Genomic DNA, 16,892 nt, shown 5'->3' with positions numbered 1-16,892 from the left:
GAAAAGCAAGGGACTCCCCTGGAAAAAAACACCCCCACAAAACTCTATAGTTACATTGCACGTTTCCAGAGAATGTGCACCGTACCTGGAGGTAATGCAATACCGGGTCGATGCGTGGAGTGGAAGGAGCAAGCCCCCGTTCCGGCTCCCTGATCCAAAAATCAATTTAATATATGGTCCCCGGGTAGGGGACGTATCAGATATTAAACTGATAAGAACAGATACTACACTTGATCTTAGCCAAAAGGCCGAGAAGCGATGAGTCCAAAGCGTTTCGTGTTCCGTCCAAGCTCTTGGCACGATCCTCTCTTGTCACGGTGCCCTGTTTTCAAGCCAGCTAACAATGGCTGCTGCTTAGCACCCCCACCCAGTCTCCCCACTTTGCACCCCTGGTTCTTAGCGGAGACAGCCGTTTGACTTTTCACACACTCAAAGGGCTCAGCCTTACGGCCAAACCTACCAAAAATAGCTTAAACTCGTTGGCGTTCCTCTCCACGGAAGTCTTTAGTAAAAGGCGAAAGACTTGTGCGTTATGAAGAGAAACCAGAGTCAGTACGGCCTTCGCCTTGAGGGCAGCCGAGAACCCCAGTCGTCCCAGCCACCACCGTCACGGTAGGCCTCTCTTTGCGCCTGCCGCGTTCCAAATCCCAGATCGCACCCGTCAGCTACCCTGCCCCGTACTGTCACATGCGCTATCCAATGGGGTTTGCGGAGGGTTAGGCTTAGGCGGAAAGCCCCGCCTTTGGGGCGGCGGGGCGGGGCATGTGTGCTTGTAACATACAGAAACGCCCACCAATCGTCACGGCCCGACAACAGCACCGACTCTGCAGTCGTAAAACTGGCATAGTTGGCAGCACGCTTTCACGCTTACGAGTAAAAGAAGCTACCCGGGACACCTTGTTTTCCTTTGACGTAGCGGTCAGGGAGAGCGCGAACGCAGTCCCCACTACCAGAAATTATGCAGTCGAGACTCCCACATTTGGGAATTCGCAGGGGTCAGCGCAACCGGAGTGCAATGGCTGAGCCTCGCCCTGGGTGAACCACCTTCTTGATCATGGTATCTCCCCTGCCAGGTAAGTATGAGTTGAGAGTTGTCAGAGACGGTGGGGTCGGTTCCAGACACAGCACCCTGGCTGATGGTGGCCACACTGCACAATGCCAGAGTTCGGCGACATCAGCATTAGCTGACCCTCATCTGAGGCTTGTCCCCGAGGCGTTGCAAGCACTATACTGCAGTTTGACAAAGTTGCGCGGTGCACAAACTTTGCTGGTTTTATTGACTTTTCTCACCGGTCGGAGCTCGGCCCAGACAAACTGAATGTGCCTGTTTTTTTTCAAAAAACAGTAATGCATAAGCCGTGTATGCTCCCGTCTCTAAAGGTCTGTTGGACACGTTATCCCCTTATATAGAGAGAACTGCTTACTTTACCTTCTTTTCCAGCTGCAAAAGAGAGACGGTACACCCTGATCAACCTCCGGGGAAGGGAAAAATCAAGAGTGCACCACTAAGCGTACGACTCAGTAACCGCATCAGGGCTTTGAGCAACTTGTACCCTATCGATAAAGGAATGTGAGAAAAGCAAGGGACTCCCCTGGAAAAAACACCCCCCACAAAACTCTATAGTTACATTGCACGTTTCCAGAGAATGTGCACCGTACCTGGAGGTAATGCAATACCGGGTCGATGCGTGGAGTGGAAGGAGCAAGCCCCCGTTCCGGCTCCCTGATCCAAAAATCAATTTAATATATGGTCCCCGGGTAGGGGACGTATCAGATATTAAACTGATAAGAACAGATACTACACTTGATCTTAGCCAAAAGGCCGAGAAGCGATGAGTCCAAAGCGTTTCGTGTTCCGTCCAAGCTCTTGGCACGATCCTCTCTTGTCACGGGTGCCCTGTTTTCAAGCCAGCCTAACAATGGCTGCCTGCTTAGCACCCCCCAACCCAGTCTCCCCACTTTGCACCCCTGGTTCTTAGCGGAGACAGCCGTTTGACTTTTCACACACTCAAAGGGCTCAGCCTTACGGCCAAACCTACCAAAAATAGCTTAAACTCGTTGGCGTTCCTCTCCACGGAAGTCTTTAGTAAAAGGCGAAAGACTTGTGCGTTATGAAGAGAAACCAGAGTCAGTACGGCCTTCGCCTTGAGGGCAGCCGAGAACCCCAGTCGTCCCAGCCACCACCGTCACGGTAGGCCTCTCTTTGCGCCTGCCGCGTTCCAAATCCCAGATCGCACCCGTCAGCTACCCTGCCCCGTACTGTCACATGCGCTATCCAATGGGGTTTGCGGAGGGTTAGGCTTAGGCGGAAAGCCCCGCCTTTGGGGGGCGGGGGCGGGGGCTGGGGCATGTGTGCTTGTAACATACAGAAACGCCCACCAATCGTCACGGCCCGACAACAGCACCGACTCTGCAGTCGTAAAACTGGCATAGTTGGCAGCACGCTTTCACGCTTACGAGTAAAAGAAGCTACCCGGGACACCTTGTTTTCCTTTGACGTAGCGGTCAGGGAGAGCGCGAACGCAGTCCCCCACTACCAGAAATTATGCAGTCGAGACTCCCACATTTGGGAATTCGCAGGGTCAGCGCAACCGGAGTGCAATGGCTGAGCCTCGCCCTGGGTGAACCACCTTCTTGATCATGGTATCTCCCCTGCCAGGTAAGTATGAGTTGGAGTTGTCAGAGACGGTGGGGTCGGTTCCAGACACAGCACCCTGGCTGATGGTGGCCACACTGCACAATGCCAGAGTTCGGCGACATCAGCATTAGCTGACCCTCATCTGAGGCTTGTCCCCGAGGCGTTGCAAGCACTATACTGCAGTTTGACAAAGTTGCGCGGTGCACAAACTTTGCTGGTTTTATTGACTTTTCTCACCGGTCGGAGCTCGGCCCAGACAAACTGGAATGTGCCTGTTTTTTTTCAAAAAACAGTAATGCATAAGCCGTGTATGCTCCCGTCTCTAAAGGTCTGTTGGACACGTTATCCCCTTATATAGAGAGAACTGCTTACTTTACCTTCTTTTCCAGCTGCAAAAGAGAGACGGTACACCCTGATCAACCTCCGGGGAAGGGAAAAATCAAGAGTGCACCACTAAGCGTACGACTCAGTAACCGCATCAGGGCTTTGAGCAACTTGTACCCTATCGATAAAGGAATGTGAGAAAAGCAAGGGACTCCCCTGGAAAAAACACCCCCACAAAACTCTATAGTTACATTGCACGTTTCCAGAGAATGTGCACCGTACCTGGAGGTAATGCAATACCCGGTCGATGCGTGGAGTGGAAGGAGCAAGCCCCCGTTCCGGCTCCCTGATCCAAAAATCAATTTAATATATGGTCCCGGGTAGGGACGTATCAGATATTAAACTGATAAGAACAGATACTACACTTGATCTTAGGCCAAAAGGCGAGAAGCGATGAGTCCAAAGCGTTTCGTGTTCCGTCCAAGCTCTTGCACGATCCTCTCTTGTCACGGTGCCCTGTTTTCAAGCCAGCCTAACAATGGCTGCTGCTTAGCACCCCCACCCAGTCTCCCCACTTTGCACCCCTGGTTCTTAGCGGAGACAGCCGTTTGACTTTTCACACACTCAAAGGGCTCAGCCTTACGGCCAAACCTACCAAAAATAGCTTAAACTCGTTGGCGTTCCTCTCCACGGAAGTCTTTAGTAAAAGGCGAAAGACTTGTGCGTTATGAAGAGAAACCAGAGTCAGTACGGCCTTCGCCTTGAGGGCAGCCGAGAACCCCAGTCCGTCCCAGCCACACCGTCACGGTAGGCCTCTCTTTGCGCCTGCCGCGTTCCAAATCCCAGATCGCACCCGTCAGCTACCCTGCCCCGTACTGTCACATGCGCTATCCAATGGGGTTTGCGGAGGGTTAGGCTTAGGCGGAAAGCCCCGCCTTTGGGGGCGGGGGCGGGGGCTGGGGCATGTGTGCTTGTAACATACAGAAACGCCCACCAATCGTCACGGCCCGACAACAGCACCGACTCTGCAGTCGTAAAACTGGCATAGTTGGCAGCACGCTTTCACGCTTACGAGTAAAAGAAGCTACCCGGACACCTTGTTTTCCTTTGACGTAGCGGTCAGGGAGAGCGCGAACGCAGTCCCCCACTACCAGAAATTATGCAGTCGAGACTCCCACATTTGGGGAATTCGCAGGGGTCAGCGCAACCGGAGTGCAATGGCTGAGCCTCGCCCTGGGTGAACCACCTTCTTGATCATGGTATCTCCCCTGCCAGGTAAGTATGAGTTGGAGTTGTCAGAGACGGTGGGGTCGGTTCCAGACACAGCACCCTGGCTGATGGTGGCCACACTGCACAATGCCAGAGTTCGGCGACATCAGCATTAGCTGACCCTCATCTGAGGCTGTCCCCGAGGCGTTGCAAGCACTATACTGCAGTTTGACAAAGTTGCGCGGTGCACAAACTTTGCTGGTTTTATTGACTTTTCTCACCGGTCGGAGCTCGGCCCAGACAAACTGGAATGTGCCTGTTTTTTTTCAAAAAACAGTAATGCATAAGCCGTGTATGCTCCCGTCTCTAAAGGTCTGTTGGACACGTTATCCCCTTATATAGAGAGAACTGCTTACTTTACCTTCTTTTCCAGCTGCAAAAGAGAGACGGTACACCCTGATCAACCTCCGGGGAAGGGAAAAATCAAGAGTGCACCACTAAGCGTACGACTCAGTAACCGCATCAGGGCTTTGAGCAACTTGTACCCTATCGATAAAGGAATGTGAGAAAGCAAGGGACTCCCCTGGAAAAAACACCCCCCACAAAACTCTATAGTTACATTGCACGTTTCCAGAGAATGTGCACCGTACCTGGAGGTAATGCAATACCGGGTCGATGCGTGGAGTGGAAGGAGCAAGCCCCGTTCCGGCTCCCTGATCCAAAAATCAATTTAATATATGGTCCCCGGGTAGGGGACGTATCAGATATTAAACTGATAAGAACAGATACTACACTTGATCTTAGCCAAAAGGCCGAGAAGCGATGAGTCCAAAGCGTTTCGTGTTCCGTCCAAGCTCTTGGCACGATCCTCTCTTGTCACGGTGCCCTGTTTTCAAGCCAGCCTAACAATGGCTGCTGCTTAGCACCCCCACCCAGTCTCCCCACTTTGCACCCCCTGGTTCTTAGCGGAGACAGCCGTTTGACTTTTCACACACTCAAAGGGCTCAGCCTTACGGCCAACCTACCAAAAATAGCTTAAACTCGTTGGCGTTCCTCTCCACGGAAGTCTTTAGTAAAAGGCGAAAGACTTGTGCGTTATGAAGAGAAACCAGAGTCAGTACGGCCTTCGCCTTGAGGGCAGCCGAGAACCCCAGTCGTCCCAGCCACCACCGTCACGGTAGGCCTCTCTTTGCGCCTGCCGCGTTCCAAATCCCAGATCGCACCCGTCAGCTACCCTGCCCCGTACTGTCACATGCGCTATCCAATGGGGTTTGCGGAGGGTTAGGCTTAGGCGGAAAGCCCCGCCTTTGGGGGCGGGGGCGGGGCTGGGGCATGTGTGCTTGTAACATACAGAAACGCCCACCAATCGTCACGGCCCGACAACAGCACCGACTCTGCAGTCGTAAAACTGGCATAGTTGGCAGCACGCTTTCACGCTTACGAGTAAAAGAAGCTACCCGGGACACCTTGTTTTCCTTTGACGTAGCGGTCAGGGGAGAGCGCGAACGCAGTCCCCCACTACCAGAAATTATGCAGTCGAGACTCCCACATTTGGGGAATTCGCAGGGGTCAGCGGCAACCGGAGTGCAATGGCTGAGCCTCGCCCTGGGTGAACCACCTTCTTGATCATGGTATCTCCCCTGCCAGGTAAGTATGAGTTGGAGTTGTCAGAGACGGTGGGGTCGGTTCCAGACACAGCACCCTGGCTGATGGTGGCCACACTGCACAATGCCAGAGTTCGGCGACATCAGCATTAGCTGACCCTCATCTGAGGCTTGTCGCCGAGGCGTTGCAAGCACTATACTGCAGTTTGACAAAGTTGCGCGGTGCACAAACTTTGCTGGTTTTATTGACTTTTCTCACCGGTCGGAGCTCGGCCCAGACAAACTGGAATGTGCCTGTTTTTTTTCAAAAAACAGTAATGCATAAGCCGTGTATGCTCCCGTCTCTAAAGGTCTGTTGGACACGTTATCCCCTTATATAGAGAGAACTGCTTACTTTACCTTCTTTTCCAGCTGCAAAAGAGAGACGGTACACCCTGATCAACCTCCGGGGAAGGGAAAAATCAAGAGTGCACCACTAAGCGTACGACTCAGTAACGGCATCAGGGCTTTGAGCAACTTGTACCCTATCGATAAAGGAATTTGAGAAAGCAAGGGACTCCCCTGGAAAAAAACACCCCCCACAAAACTCTATAGTTACATTGCACGTTTCCAGAGAATGTGCACCGTACCTGGAGGTAATGCAATACCGGGTCGATGCGTGGAGTGGAAGGAGCAAGCCCCCGTTCCGGCTCCCTGATCCAAAAATCAATTTAATATATGGTCCCCGGGTAGGGGACGTATCAGATATTAAACTGATAAGAACAGATTACTACACTTGATCTTAGCCAAAAGGCCGAGAAGCGATGAGTCCAAAGCGTTTCGTGTTCCGTCCAAGCTCTTGGCACGATCCTCTCTTGTCACGGTGCCCTGTTTTCAAGCCAGCCTAACAATGGCTGCTGCTTAGCACCCCCACCCAGTCTCCCCACTTTGCACCCCTGGTTCTTAGCGGAGACAGCCGTTTGACTTTTCACACACTCAAAGGGCTCAGCCTTACGGCCAAACCTACCAAAAATAGCTTAAACTCGTTGGCGTTCCTCTCCACGGAAGTCTTTAGTAAAAAGCGAAAGACTTGTGCGTTATGAGAGAAACCAGAGTCAGTACGGCCTTCGCCTTGAGGGCAGCGAGAACCCCAGTCGTCCCAGCCACCACCGTCACGGTAGGCCTCTCTTTGCGCCTGCCGCGTTCCAAATCCCAGATCGCACCCGTCAGCTACCCTGCCCCGTACTGTCACATGCGCTATCCAATGGGGTTTGCGGAGGGTTAGGCTTAGGCGGAAAGCCCCGCCTTTGGGGGGGGCGGGGGCTGGGGCATGTGTGCTTGTAACATACAGAAACGCCCACCAATCGTCACGGCCCGACAACAGCACCGACTCTGCAGTCGTAAAACTGGCATAGTTGGCAGCACGCTTTCACGCTTACGAGTAAAAGAAGCTACCCGGGACACCTTGTTTTCCTTTGACGTAGCGGTCAGGGAGAGCGCGAACGCAGTCCCCCACTACCAGAAATTATGCAGTCGAGACTCCCACATTTGGGAATTCGCAGGGGTCAGCGCAACCGGAGTGCAATGGCTGAGCCTCGCCCTGGTGAACCACCTTCTTGATCATGGTATCTCCCCTGCCAGGTAAGTATGAGTTGGAGTTGTCAGAGACGGTGGGGTCGGTTCCAGACACAGCACCCTGGCTGATGGTGGCCACACTGCACAATGCCAGAGTTCGGCGACATCAGCATTAGCTGACCCTCATCTGGCTTGTCCCGAGGCGTTGCAAGCACTATACTGCAGTTTGACAAAGTTGCGCGGTGCACAAACTTTGCTGGTTTTATTGACTTTTCTCACCGGTCGGAGCTCGGCCCAGACAAACTGGAATGTGCCTGTTTTTTTTCAAAAAACAGTAATGCATAAGCCGTGTATGCTCCCGTCTCTAAAGGTCTGTTGGACACGTTATCCCCTTATATAGAGAGAACTGCTTACTTTACCTTCTTTTCCAGCTGCAAAAGAGAGACGGTACACCCTGATCAACCTCCGGGGAAGGGAAAAATCAAGAGTGCACCACTAAGCGTACGACTCAGTAACCGCATCAGGGCTTTGAGCAACTTGTACCCTATCGATAAAGGAATGTGAGAAAAGCAAGGGACTCCCCTGGAAAAAAACACCCCCACAAAACTCTATAGTTACATTGCACGTTTCCAGAGAATGTGCACCGTACCTGGAGGTAATGCAATACCGGGTCGATGCGTGGAGTGGAAGGAGCAAGCCCCCGTTCCGGCTCCCTGATCCAAAAATCAATTTAATATATGGTCCCCGGGTAGGGGACGTATCAGATATTAAACTGATAAGAACAGATACTACACTTGATCTTAGCCAAAAGGCCGAGAAGCGATGAGTCCAAAGCGTTTCGTGTTCCGTCCAAGCTCTTGGCACGATCCTCTCTTGTCACGGTGCCCTGTTTTCAAGCCAGCCTAACAATGGCTGCTGCTTAGCACCCCCACCCAGTCTCCCCACTTTGCACCCCTGGTTCTTAGCGGAGACAGCCGTTTGACTTTTCACACACTCAAAGGGCTCAGCCTTACGGCCAAACCTACCAAAAATAGCTTAAACTCGTTGGCGTTCCTCTCCACGGAAGTCTTTAGTAAAAGGCGAAAGACTTGTGCGTTATGAAGAGAAACCAGAGTCAGTACGGCCTTCGCCTTGAGGGCAGCCGAGAACCCCAGTCGTCCCAGCCACCACCGTCACGGTAGGCCTCTCTTTGCGCCTGCCGCGTTCCAAATCCCAGATCGCACCCGTCAGCTACCCTGCCCCGTACTGTCACATGCGCTATCCAATGGGGTTTGCGGAGGGTTAGGCTTAGGCGGAAAGCCCCGCCTTTGGGGGCGGGGCGGGGGCTGGGGCATGTGTGCTTGTAACATACAGAAACGCCCACCAATCGTCACGGCCCGACAACAGCACCGACTCTGCAGTCGTAAAACTGGCATAGTTGGCAGCACGCTTTCACGCTTACGAGTAAAAGAAGCTACCCGGGACACCTTGTTTTCCTTTGACGTAGGTCAGGGGAGAGCGCGAACGCAGTCCCCCACTACCAGAAATTATGCAGTCGAGACTCCCACATTTGGGGAATTCGCAGGGGTCAGCGCAACCGGAGTGCAATGGCTGAGCCTCGCCCTGGGTGAACCACCTTCTTGATCATGGTATCTCCCCTGCCAGGTAAGTATGAGTTGGAGTTGTCAGAGACGGTGGGGTCGGTTCCAGACACAGCACCCTGGCTGATGGTGGCCACACTGCACAATGCCAGAGTTCGGCGACATCAGCATTAGCTGACCCTCATCTGAGGCTTGTCCCGAGGCGTTGCAAGCACTATACTGCAGTTTGACAAAGTTGCGCGGTGCACAAACTTTGCTGGTTTTATTGACTTTTCTCACCGGTCGGAGCTCGGCCCAGACAAACTGGAATGTGCCTGTTTTTTTTCAAAAAACAGTAATGCATAAGCCGTGTATGCTCCCGTCTCTAAAGGTCTGTTGGACACGTTATCCCCTTATATAGAGAGAACTGCTTACTTTACCTTCTTTTCCAGCTGCAAAAGAGAGACGGTACACCCTGATCAACCTCCGGGGAAGGGAAAAATCAAGAGTGCACCACTAAGCGTACGACTCAGTAACCGCATCAGGGCTTTGAGCAACTTGTACCCTATCGATAAAGGAATGTGAGAAAAGCAAGGGACTCCCCTGGAAAAAACACCCCCCACAAAACTCTATAGTTACATTGCACGTTTCCAGGAGAATGTGCACCGTACCTGGAGGTAATGCAATACCGGGTCGATGCGTGGAGTGGGAAGGAGCAAGCCCCCCGTTCCGGCTCCCTGATCCAAAAATCAATTTAATATATGGGTCCCCGGGGTAGGGGACGTATCAGATATTAAACTGATAAGAACAGATACTACACTTGATCTTAGCCAAAAGGGCCGGAGAAGCGATGAGTCCAAAGCGTTTCGTGTTCCGGTCCAAGCTCTTGGCACGATCCTCTCTTGTCACGGTGCCCTGTTTTCAAGCCAGCCTAACAATGGCTGCTGCTTAGCACCCCCACCCAGTCTCCCCACTTTGCACCCCTGGTTCTTAGCGGAGACAGCCGTTTGACTTTTCACACACTCAAAGGGGCTCAGCCTTACGGCCAAACCTACCAAAAATAGCTTAAACTCGTTGGCGTTCCTCCTCCACGGAAGTCTTTAGTAAAAGGCGAAAGACTTGTGCGTTATGAAGAGAAACCAGAGTCAGTACGGCCTTCGCCTTGAGGGCAGCCGGAGAACCCCAGTCGTCCCAGCCACCACCGTCACGGTAGGCCTCTCTTTGCGCCTGCCGCGTTCCAAATCCCAGATCGCACCCGTCAGCTACCCTGCCCCGTACTGTCACATGCGCTATCCAATGGGGTTTGCGGAGGGTTAGGCTTAGGCGGAAAGCCCCGCCTTTGGGGGGCGGGGGGGCGGGGGCATGTGTGCTTGTAACATACAGAAACGCCCACCAATCGTCACGGGCCCGACAACAGCACCGACTCTGCAGTCGTAAAACTGGCATAGTTGGCAGCACGCTTTCACGCTTACGAGTAAAAGAAGCTACCCGGGACACCTTGTTTTCCTTTGACGTAGCGGTCAGGGGAGAGCGCGAACGCAGTCCCCCACTACCAGAAATTATGCAGGTCGAGACTCCCACATTTGGGGGAATTCGCAGGGGTCAGCGCAACCGGAGTGCAATGGCTGAGCCTCGCCCTGGGTGAACCACCTTCTTGATCATGGTATCTCCCCTGCCAGGTAAGTATGAGTTGGAGTTGTCAGAGACGGTGGGTCGGTTCCAGACACAGCACCCTGGCTGATGGTGGCCACACTGCACAATGCCAGAGTTCGGCGACATCAGCATTAGCTGACCCTCATCTGAGGCTTGTCCCCGAGGCGTTGCAAGCACTATACTGCAGTTTGACAAAGTTGCGCGGTGCACAAACTTTGCTGGTTTTATTGACTTTTCTCACCGGTCGGAGCTCGGCCCAGACAAACTGGAATGTGCCTGTTTTTTTTCAAAAAACAGTAATGCATAAGCCGTGTATGCTCCCGTCTCTAAAGGTCTGTTGGACACGTTATCCCCTTCATATAGAGAGGAACTGCTTACTTTACCTTCTTTCCAGCTGCAAAAGGAGAGACGGTACACCCTGATCAACCTCCGGGGAAGGGAAAAATCAAGAGTGCACCACTAAGCGTACGACTCAGTAACCGCATCAGGGCTTTGAGCAACTTGTACCCTATCGATAAAGGAATGTGAGAAAAGCAAGGGACTCCCCTGGAAAAAACACCCCCCACAAAAACTCTATAGTTACATTGGCACGTTTCCAGAGAATGGTGCACCGTACCCTGGGAGGTAATGCAATACCCGGGTCGATGCGTGGAGTGGAAGGAGCAAGCCCCCGTTCCGGCTCCCTGATCCAAAAATCAATTTAATATATGGTCCCCGGGTAGGGGACGTATCAGATATTAAACTGATAAGAACAGATACTACACTTGATCTTAGCCAAAAGGCCGAGAAGCGATGAGTCCAAAGCGTTTCGTGTTCCGTCCAAGCTCTTGGCACGATCCTCTCTTGTCACGGTGCCCTGTTTTCAAGCCAGCCTAACAATGGCTGCTGCTTAGCACCCCCACCCAGTCTCCCCACTTTGCACCCCTGGTTCTTAGCGGAGACAGCCGTTTGACTTTTCACACACTCAAAGGGCTCAGCCTTACGGCCAAACCTACCAAAAATAGCTTAAACTCGTTGGCGTTCCTCTCCACGGAAGTCTTTAGTAAAAGGCGAAAGACTTGTGCGTTATGAAGAGAAACCAGAGTCAGTACGGCCTTCGCCTTGAGGGCAGCCGAGAACCCCAGTCGTCCCAGCCACCACCGTCACGGTAGGCCTCTCTTTGCGCCTGCCGCGTTCCAAATCCCAGATCGCACCCGTCAGCTACCCTGCCCCGTACTGTCACATGCGCTATCCAATGGGGTTTGCGGAGGGTTAGGCTTAGGCGGAAAGCCCCGCCTTTGGGGGGGGGGGGGGGGCTGGGGCATGTGTGCTTGTAACATACAGAAACGCCACCAATCGTCACGGCCCGACAACAGCACCGACTCTGCAGTCGTAAAACTGGCATAGTTGGCAGCACGCTTTCACGCTTACGAGTAAAAGAAGCTACCCGGGACACCTTGCCTTTGACAGGTGGCAAAGTGCTGGCTTCCCCCACCCTTTATTCAGTTCCCACAAATGAAACTGCCTGTTTTTTTCAAAAAACAGTAATGCATAAGCCGTGTATGCTCCCGTCTCTAAAGGTCTGTTGGACACGTTATCCCCTTATATAGAGAGAACTGCTTACTTTACCTTCTTTTCCAGCTGCAAAAGAGAGACGGTACACCCTGATCAACCTCCGGGGAAGGGAAAAATCAAGAGTGCACCACTAAGCGTACGACTCAGTAACCGCATCAGGGCTTTGAGCAACTTGTACCCTATCGATAAAGGAATGTGAGAAAAGCAAGGGACTCCCCTGGAAAAAACACCCCCCACAAAACTCTATAGTTACATTGCACGTTCCAGAGAATGTGCACCGTACCTGGAGGTAATGCCGGGTCGATGCGTGAGTGGAAGGAGCAAGCCCCCGTTCCGGCTCCCTGATCCAAAAATCAATTTAATATATGGTCCCCGGTAGGGGACGTATCAGATATTAAACTGATAAGAACAGATACTACACTTGATCTTAGCCAAAAGGCCGAGAAGCGATGAGTCCAAAGCGTTTCGTGTTCCGTCCAAGCTCTTGGCACGATCCTCTCTTGTCACGGTGCCCTGTTTTCAAGCCAGCCTAACAATGGCTGCTGCTTAGCACCCCCACCCAGTCTCCCCACTTTGCCCCCTGTTCTTAGCGGAGACAGCCGTTTGACTTTTCACACACTCAAAGGGCTCAGCCTTACGGCCAAACCTACCAAAAATAGCTTAAACTCGTTGGCGTTCCTCTCCACGGAAGTCTTTAGTAAAAGGCGAAAGACTTGTGCGTTATGAAGAGAAACCAGAGTCAGTACGGCCTTCGCCTTGAGGGCAGCCGAGAACCCCAGTCGTCCCAGCCACCACCGTCACGGTAGGCCTCTCTTTGCGCCTGCCGCGTTCCAAATCCCAGATCGCACCCGTCAGCTACCCTGCCCCGTACTGTCACATGCGCTATCCAATGGGGTTTGCGGAGGGTTAGGCTTAGGCGGAAAGCCCCGCCTTTGGGGGCGGCGGGGGCTGGGGCATGTGTGCTTGTAACATACAGAAACGCCCACCAATCGTCACGCCCGACAACAGCACCGACTCTGCAGTCGTAAAACTGGCATAGTTGGCAGCACGCTTTCACGCTTACGAGTAAAAGAAGCTACCCGGGACACCTTGTTTTCCTTTGACGTAGCGGTCAGGGAGAGCGCGAACGCAGTCCCCCACTACCAGAAATTATGCAGTCGAGACTCCCACATTTGGGGAATTCGCAGGGTCAGCGCAACCGGAGTGCAATGGCTGAGCCTCGCCCTGGGTGAACCACCTTCTTGATCATGGTATCTCCCCTGCCAGGTAAGTATGAGTTGGAGTTGTCAGAGACGGTGGGGTCGGTTCCAGACACAGCACCCTGGCTGATGGTGGCCACACTGCACAATGCCAGAGTTCGGCGACATCAGCATTAGCTGACCCTCATCTGAGGCTTGTCCCCGAGGCGTTGCAAGCACTATACTGCAGTTTGACAAAGTTGCGCGGTGCACAAACTTTGCTGGTTTTATTGACTTTTCTCACCGGTCGGAGCTCGGCCCAGACAAACTGGAATGTGCCTGTTTTTTTTCAAAAAACAGTAATGCATAAGCCGTGTATGCTCCCGTCTCTAAAGGTCTGTTGGACACGTTATCCCCTTATATAGAGAGAACTGCTTACTTTACCTTCTTTTCCAGCTGCAAAAGAGAGACGGTACACCCTGATCAACCTCCGGGGAAGGGAAAAATCAAGAGTGCACCACTAAGCGTACGACTCAGTAACCGCATCAGGGCTTTGAGCAACTTGTACCCTATCGATAAAGGAATGTGAGAAAAGCAAGGGACTCCCCTGGAAAAAAACCCCCCCACAAAACTCTATAGTTACATTGCACGTTTCCAGAGAATGTGCACCGTACCTGGAGGTAATGCAATACCGGGTCGATGCGTGGAGTGGAAGGAGCAAGCCCCCGTTCCGGCTCCCTGATCCAAAAATCAATTTAATATATGGTCCCCGGGTAGGGGACGTATCAGATATTAAACTGATAAGAACAGATACTACACTTGATCTTAGCCAAAAGGCGAGAAGCGATGAGTCCAAAGCGTTTCGTGTTCCGTCCAAGCTCTTGGCACGATCCTCTCTTGTCACGGTGCCCTGTTTTCAAGCCAGCCTAACAATGGCTGCTGCTTAGCACCCCCACCCAGTCTCCCCACTTTGCACCCCTGGTTCTTAGCGGAGACAGCCGTTTGACTTTTCACACACTCAAAGGGCTCAGCCTTACGGCCAAACCTACCAAAAATAGCTTAAACTCGTTGGCGTTCCTCTCCACGGAAGTCTTTAGTAAAAGGCGAAAGACTTGTGCGTTATGAAGAGAAACCAGAGTCAGTACGGCCTTCGCCTTGAGGGCAGCCGAGAACCCCAGTCGTCCCAGCCACCACCGTCACGGTAGGCCTCTCTTTGCGCCTGCCGCGTTCCAAATCCCAGATCGCACCCGTCAGCTACCCTGCCCCGTACTGTCACATGCGCTATCCAATGGGGTTTGCGGAGGGTTAGGCTTAGGCGGAAAGCCCCGCCTTTGGGGGGCGGGGGCGGGGGCTGGGCATGTGTGCTTGTAACATACAGAAACGCCCACCAATCGTCACGGGCCCGACAACAGCACCGACTCTGCAGTCGTAAAACTGGCATAGTTGGCAGCACGCTTTCACGCTTACGAGTAAAAGAAGCTACCCGGGACACCTTGTTTTCCTTTGACGTAGCGGTCAGGGGAGAGCGCGGAACGCAGTCCCCACTACCAGAAATTATGCAGTCGAGACTCCCACATTTGGGGAATTCGCAGGGGTCAGCGCAACCGGAGTGCAATGGCTGAGCCTCGCCCTGGGTGAACCACCTTCTTGATCATGGTATCTCCCCTGCCAGGTAAGTATGAGTTGGAGTTGTCAGAGACGGTGGGGTCGGTTCCAGACACAGCACCCTGGCTGATGGTGGCCACACTGCACAATGCCAGAGTTCGGCGACATCAGCATTAGCTGACCCTCATCTGAGGCTTGTCCCCGAGGCGTTGCAAGCACTATACTGCAGTTTGACAAAGTTGCGCGGTGCACAAACTTTGCTGGTTTTATTGACTTTTCTCACCGGTCGGAGCTCGGCCCCAGACAAACTGGAATGTGCCTGTTTTTTTTTCAAAAAACAGTAATGCATAAGCCGTGTATGCTCCCGTCTCTAAAGGTCTGTTGGACACGTTATCCCCTTATATAGAGAGGAACTGCTTACTTTACCTTCTTTTCCAGCTGCAAAAGAGAGACGGTACACCCTGATCAACCTCCGGGGAAGGGAAAAATCAAGAGTGCACCACTAAGCGTACGACTCAGTAACCGCATCAGGGCTTTGAGCAACTTGTACCCTATCGATAAAGGAATGTGAGAAAAGCAAGGGACTCCCCTGGAAAAAACACCCCCCACAAAACTCTATAGTTACATTGCACGTTTCCAGAGAATGTGCACCGTACCTGGAGGTAATGCAATACCGGGTCGATGCGTGGAGTGGAAGGAGCAAGCCCCCGTTCCGGCTCCCTGATCCAAAAATCAATTTAATATATGGTCCCCGGGTAGGGACGTATCAGATATTAAACTGATAAGAACAGATACTACACTTGATCTTAGCCAAAAGGCCGAGAAGCGATGAGTCCAAAGCGTTTCGTGTTCCGTCCAAGCTCTTGGCACGATCCTCTCTTGTCACGGTGCCCTGTTTTCAAGCCAGCCTAACAATGGCTGCTGCTTAGCACCCCCACCCAGTCTCCCCACTTTGCACCCCTGGTTCTTAGCGGAGACAGCCGTTTGACTTTTCACACACTCAAAGGGCTCAGCCTTACGGCCAAACCTACCAAAAATAGCTTAAAACTCCGTTGGCGTTCCTCTCCACGGAAGTCTTTAGTAAAAGGCGAAAGACTTGTGCGTTATGAAGAGAAACCAGAGTCAGTACGGCCTTCGCCTTGAGGGCAGCCCGAGAACCCCCAGTCGTCCCAGCCACCACCGTCACGGTAGGCCTCTCTTTGCGCCTGCCGCGTTCCAAATCCCAGATCGCACCCGTCAGCTACCCTGCCCCGTACTGTCACATGCGCTATCCAATGGGGTTTGCGGAGGGTTAGGCTTAGGCGGAAAGCCCCGCCTTTGGGGGGCGGGGGCGGGGGCTGGGGCATGTGTGCTTGTAACATACAGAAACGCCCACCAATCGTCACGGCCCGACAACAGCACCGACTCTGCAGTCGTAAAACTGGCATAGTTGGCAGCACGCTTTCACGCTTACGAGTAAAAGAAGCTACCCGGGACACCTTGTTTTCCTTTGACGTAGCGGTCAGGGGAGAGCGCGAACGCAGTCCCCCACTACCAGAAATTATGCAGTCGAGACTCCCACATTTGGGGAATTCGCAGGGGTCAGCGCAACCGGAGTGCAATGGCTGAGCCTCGCCCCTGGGTGAACCACCTTCTTGATCATGGTATCTCCCCTGCCAGGTAAGTATGAGTTGGAGTTGTCAGAGACGGTGGGGTCGGTTCCAGACACAGCACCCTGGCTGATGGTGGCCACACTGCACAATGCCAGAGTTCGGCGACATCAGCATTAGCTGACCCTCATCTGAGGCTTGTCCCCGAGGCGTTGCAAGCACTATACTGCAGTTTGACAAAGTTGCGCGGTGCACAAACTTTGCTGGTTTTATTGACTTTTCTCACCGGTCGGAGCTCGGCCCAGACAAACTGGAATGTGCCTGTTTTTTTTCAAAAAACAGTAATGCATAAGCCGTGTATGCTCCCGTCTCTAAAGGTCTGTTGGACACGTTATCCCCTTATATAGAGAGAACTGCTTACTTTA

The 16,892-nt window shown here is 52.8% G+C and overlaps 32 non-coding genes across 32 annotated transcripts; all 32 read right to left on the bottom strand.

Moving 5' to 3' along the window:
• Positions 1 to 69: 69 nt before the first annotated feature.
• LOC127139407 (U2 spliceosomal RNA) lies at positions 70 to 260 on the bottom strand. The gene has a single exon (XR_007809613.1). It is a non-coding gene; the product is annotated as a U2 spliceosomal RNA (small nuclear RNA).
• Positions 261 to 440: 180 nt separating this feature from the next.
• On the bottom strand, positions 441 to 552 carry LOC127139432 (U5 spliceosomal RNA). The gene has a single exon (XR_007809636.1). It is a non-coding gene; the product is annotated as a U5 spliceosomal RNA (small nuclear RNA).
• Positions 553 to 920: 368 nt separating this feature from the next.
• Positions 921 to 1,081, bottom strand: LOC127139395 (U1 spliceosomal RNA). The gene has a single exon (XR_007809601.1). It is a non-coding gene; the product is annotated as a U1 spliceosomal RNA (small nuclear RNA).
• A 562-nt stretch (positions 1,082 to 1,643) lies between these two features.
• On the bottom strand, positions 1,644 to 1,834 carry LOC127139406 (U2 spliceosomal RNA). The gene has a single exon (XR_007809612.1). It is a non-coding gene; the product is annotated as a U2 spliceosomal RNA (small nuclear RNA).
• A 185-nt stretch (positions 1,835 to 2,019) lies between these two features.
• LOC127139431 (U5 spliceosomal RNA) lies at positions 2,020 to 2,131 on the bottom strand. The gene has a single exon (XR_007809635.1). It is a non-coding gene; the product is annotated as a U5 spliceosomal RNA (small nuclear RNA).
• Positions 2,132 to 2,505: 374 nt separating this feature from the next.
• Positions 2,506 to 2,667, bottom strand: LOC127139400 (U1 spliceosomal RNA). The gene has a single exon (XR_007809606.1). It is a non-coding gene; the product is annotated as a U1 spliceosomal RNA (small nuclear RNA).
• Positions 2,668 to 3,228: 561 nt separating this feature from the next.
• On the bottom strand, positions 3,229 to 3,417 carry LOC127139417 (U2 spliceosomal RNA). The gene has a single exon (XR_007809623.1). It is a non-coding gene; the product is annotated as a U2 spliceosomal RNA (small nuclear RNA).
• A 180-nt stretch (positions 3,418 to 3,597) lies between these two features.
• Positions 3,598 to 3,709, bottom strand: LOC127139430 (U5 spliceosomal RNA). Its single transcript, XR_007809634.1, has one exon. It is a non-coding gene; the product is annotated as a U5 spliceosomal RNA (small nuclear RNA).
• A 372-nt stretch (positions 3,710 to 4,081) lies between these two features.
• Positions 4,082 to 4,245, bottom strand: LOC127139436 (U1 spliceosomal RNA). Its single transcript, XR_007809640.1, has one exon. It is a non-coding gene; the product is annotated as a U1 spliceosomal RNA (small nuclear RNA).
• Positions 4,246 to 4,805: 560 nt separating this feature from the next.
• Positions 4,806 to 4,995, bottom strand: LOC127139409 (U2 spliceosomal RNA). The gene has a single exon (XR_007809615.1). It is a non-coding gene; the product is annotated as a U2 spliceosomal RNA (small nuclear RNA).
• Positions 4,996 to 5,174: 179 nt separating this feature from the next.
• On the bottom strand, positions 5,175 to 5,288 carry LOC127139433 (U5 spliceosomal RNA). The gene has a single exon (XR_007809637.1). It is a non-coding gene; the product is annotated as a U5 spliceosomal RNA (small nuclear RNA).
• A 373-nt stretch (positions 5,289 to 5,661) lies between these two features.
• Positions 5,662 to 5,826, bottom strand: LOC127139394 (U1 spliceosomal RNA). The gene has a single exon (XR_007809600.1). It is a non-coding gene; the product is annotated as a U1 spliceosomal RNA (small nuclear RNA).
• Positions 5,827 to 6,388: 562 nt separating this feature from the next.
• LOC127139412 (U2 spliceosomal RNA) lies at positions 6,389 to 6,580 on the bottom strand. Its single transcript, XR_007809618.1, has one exon. It is a non-coding gene; the product is annotated as a U2 spliceosomal RNA (small nuclear RNA).
• Positions 6,581 to 6,761: 181 nt separating this feature from the next.
• On the bottom strand, positions 6,762 to 6,872 carry LOC127139435 (U5 spliceosomal RNA). Its single transcript, XR_007809639.1, has one exon. It is a non-coding gene; the product is annotated as a U5 spliceosomal RNA (small nuclear RNA).
• Positions 6,873 to 7,241: 369 nt separating this feature from the next.
• Positions 7,242 to 7,403, bottom strand: LOC127139399 (U1 spliceosomal RNA). Its single transcript, XR_007809605.1, has one exon. It is a non-coding gene; the product is annotated as a U1 spliceosomal RNA (small nuclear RNA).
• Positions 7,404 to 7,962: 559 nt separating this feature from the next.
• On the bottom strand, positions 7,963 to 8,153 carry LOC127139405 (U2 spliceosomal RNA). The gene has a single exon (XR_007809611.1). It is a non-coding gene; the product is annotated as a U2 spliceosomal RNA (small nuclear RNA).
• A 181-nt stretch (positions 8,154 to 8,334) lies between these two features.
• On the bottom strand, positions 8,335 to 8,446 carry LOC127139429 (U5 spliceosomal RNA). The gene has a single exon (XR_007809633.1). It is a non-coding gene; the product is annotated as a U5 spliceosomal RNA (small nuclear RNA).
• Positions 8,447 to 8,817: 371 nt separating this feature from the next.
• On the bottom strand, positions 8,818 to 8,981 carry LOC127139425 (U1 spliceosomal RNA). Its single transcript, XR_007809629.1, has one exon. It is a non-coding gene; the product is annotated as a U1 spliceosomal RNA (small nuclear RNA).
• A 562-nt stretch (positions 8,982 to 9,543) lies between these two features.
• On the bottom strand, positions 9,544 to 9,740 carry LOC127139416 (U2 spliceosomal RNA). The gene has a single exon (XR_007809622.1). It is a non-coding gene; the product is annotated as a U2 spliceosomal RNA (small nuclear RNA).
• A 183-nt stretch (positions 9,741 to 9,923) lies between these two features.
• LOC127139434 (U5 spliceosomal RNA) lies at positions 9,924 to 10,036 on the bottom strand. The gene has a single exon (XR_007809638.1). It is a non-coding gene; the product is annotated as a U5 spliceosomal RNA (small nuclear RNA).
• Positions 10,037 to 10,409: 373 nt separating this feature from the next.
• LOC127139397 (U1 spliceosomal RNA) lies at positions 10,410 to 10,575 on the bottom strand. Its single transcript, XR_007809603.1, has one exon. It is a non-coding gene; the product is annotated as a U1 spliceosomal RNA (small nuclear RNA).
• A 566-nt stretch (positions 10,576 to 11,141) lies between these two features.
• LOC127139413 (U2 spliceosomal RNA) lies at positions 11,142 to 11,335 on the bottom strand. Its single transcript, XR_007809619.1, has one exon. It is a non-coding gene; the product is annotated as a U2 spliceosomal RNA (small nuclear RNA).
• Positions 11,336 to 11,516: 181 nt separating this feature from the next.
• LOC127139428 (U5 spliceosomal RNA) lies at positions 11,517 to 11,628 on the bottom strand. Its single transcript, XR_007809632.1, has one exon. It is a non-coding gene; the product is annotated as a U5 spliceosomal RNA (small nuclear RNA).
• Positions 11,629 to 12,362: 734 nt separating this feature from the next.
• On the bottom strand, positions 12,363 to 12,546 carry LOC127139418 (U2 spliceosomal RNA). Its single transcript, XR_007809624.1, has one exon. It is a non-coding gene; the product is annotated as a U2 spliceosomal RNA (small nuclear RNA).
• Positions 12,547 to 12,725: 179 nt separating this feature from the next.
• LOC127139427 (U5 spliceosomal RNA) lies at positions 12,726 to 12,837 on the bottom strand. Its single transcript, XR_007809631.1, has one exon. It is a non-coding gene; the product is annotated as a U5 spliceosomal RNA (small nuclear RNA).
• A 369-nt stretch (positions 12,838 to 13,206) lies between these two features.
• On the bottom strand, positions 13,207 to 13,369 carry LOC127139398 (U1 spliceosomal RNA). The gene has a single exon (XR_007809604.1). It is a non-coding gene; the product is annotated as a U1 spliceosomal RNA (small nuclear RNA).
• A 562-nt stretch (positions 13,370 to 13,931) lies between these two features.
• LOC127139415 (U2 spliceosomal RNA) lies at positions 13,932 to 14,121 on the bottom strand. Its single transcript, XR_007809621.1, has one exon. It is a non-coding gene; the product is annotated as a U2 spliceosomal RNA (small nuclear RNA).
• Positions 14,122 to 14,302: 181 nt separating this feature from the next.
• On the bottom strand, positions 14,303 to 14,414 carry LOC127139426 (U5 spliceosomal RNA). Its single transcript, XR_007809630.1, has one exon. It is a non-coding gene; the product is annotated as a U5 spliceosomal RNA (small nuclear RNA).
• A 376-nt stretch (positions 14,415 to 14,790) lies between these two features.
• On the bottom strand, positions 14,791 to 14,953 carry LOC127139396 (U1 spliceosomal RNA). Its single transcript, XR_007809602.1, has one exon. It is a non-coding gene; the product is annotated as a U1 spliceosomal RNA (small nuclear RNA).
• A 565-nt stretch (positions 14,954 to 15,518) lies between these two features.
• Positions 15,519 to 15,708, bottom strand: LOC127139411 (U2 spliceosomal RNA). The gene has a single exon (XR_007809617.1). It is a non-coding gene; the product is annotated as a U2 spliceosomal RNA (small nuclear RNA).
• A 181-nt stretch (positions 15,709 to 15,889) lies between these two features.
• LOC127139421 (U5 spliceosomal RNA) lies at positions 15,890 to 16,003 on the bottom strand. The gene has a single exon (XR_007809625.1). It is a non-coding gene; the product is annotated as a U5 spliceosomal RNA (small nuclear RNA).
• Positions 16,004 to 16,380: 377 nt separating this feature from the next.
• Positions 16,381 to 16,545, bottom strand: LOC127139393 (U1 spliceosomal RNA). The gene has a single exon (XR_007809599.1). It is a non-coding gene; the product is annotated as a U1 spliceosomal RNA (small nuclear RNA).
• Between the last annotated feature and the right edge of the window lie 347 nt (positions 16,546 to 16,892).

Source organism: Lates calcarifer, unplaced genomic scaffold (assembly GCF_001640805.2).
Source record: "Lates calcarifer isolate ASB-BC8 unplaced genomic scaffold, TLL_Latcal_v3 _unitig_1485_quiver_2860, whole genome shotgun sequence".
NCBI classification, from domain to species: Eukaryota; Metazoa; Chordata; class Actinopteri; family Centropomidae; genus Lates; species Lates calcarifer.
This window is presented reverse-complemented; position numbering and strand designations above follow the sequence as displayed.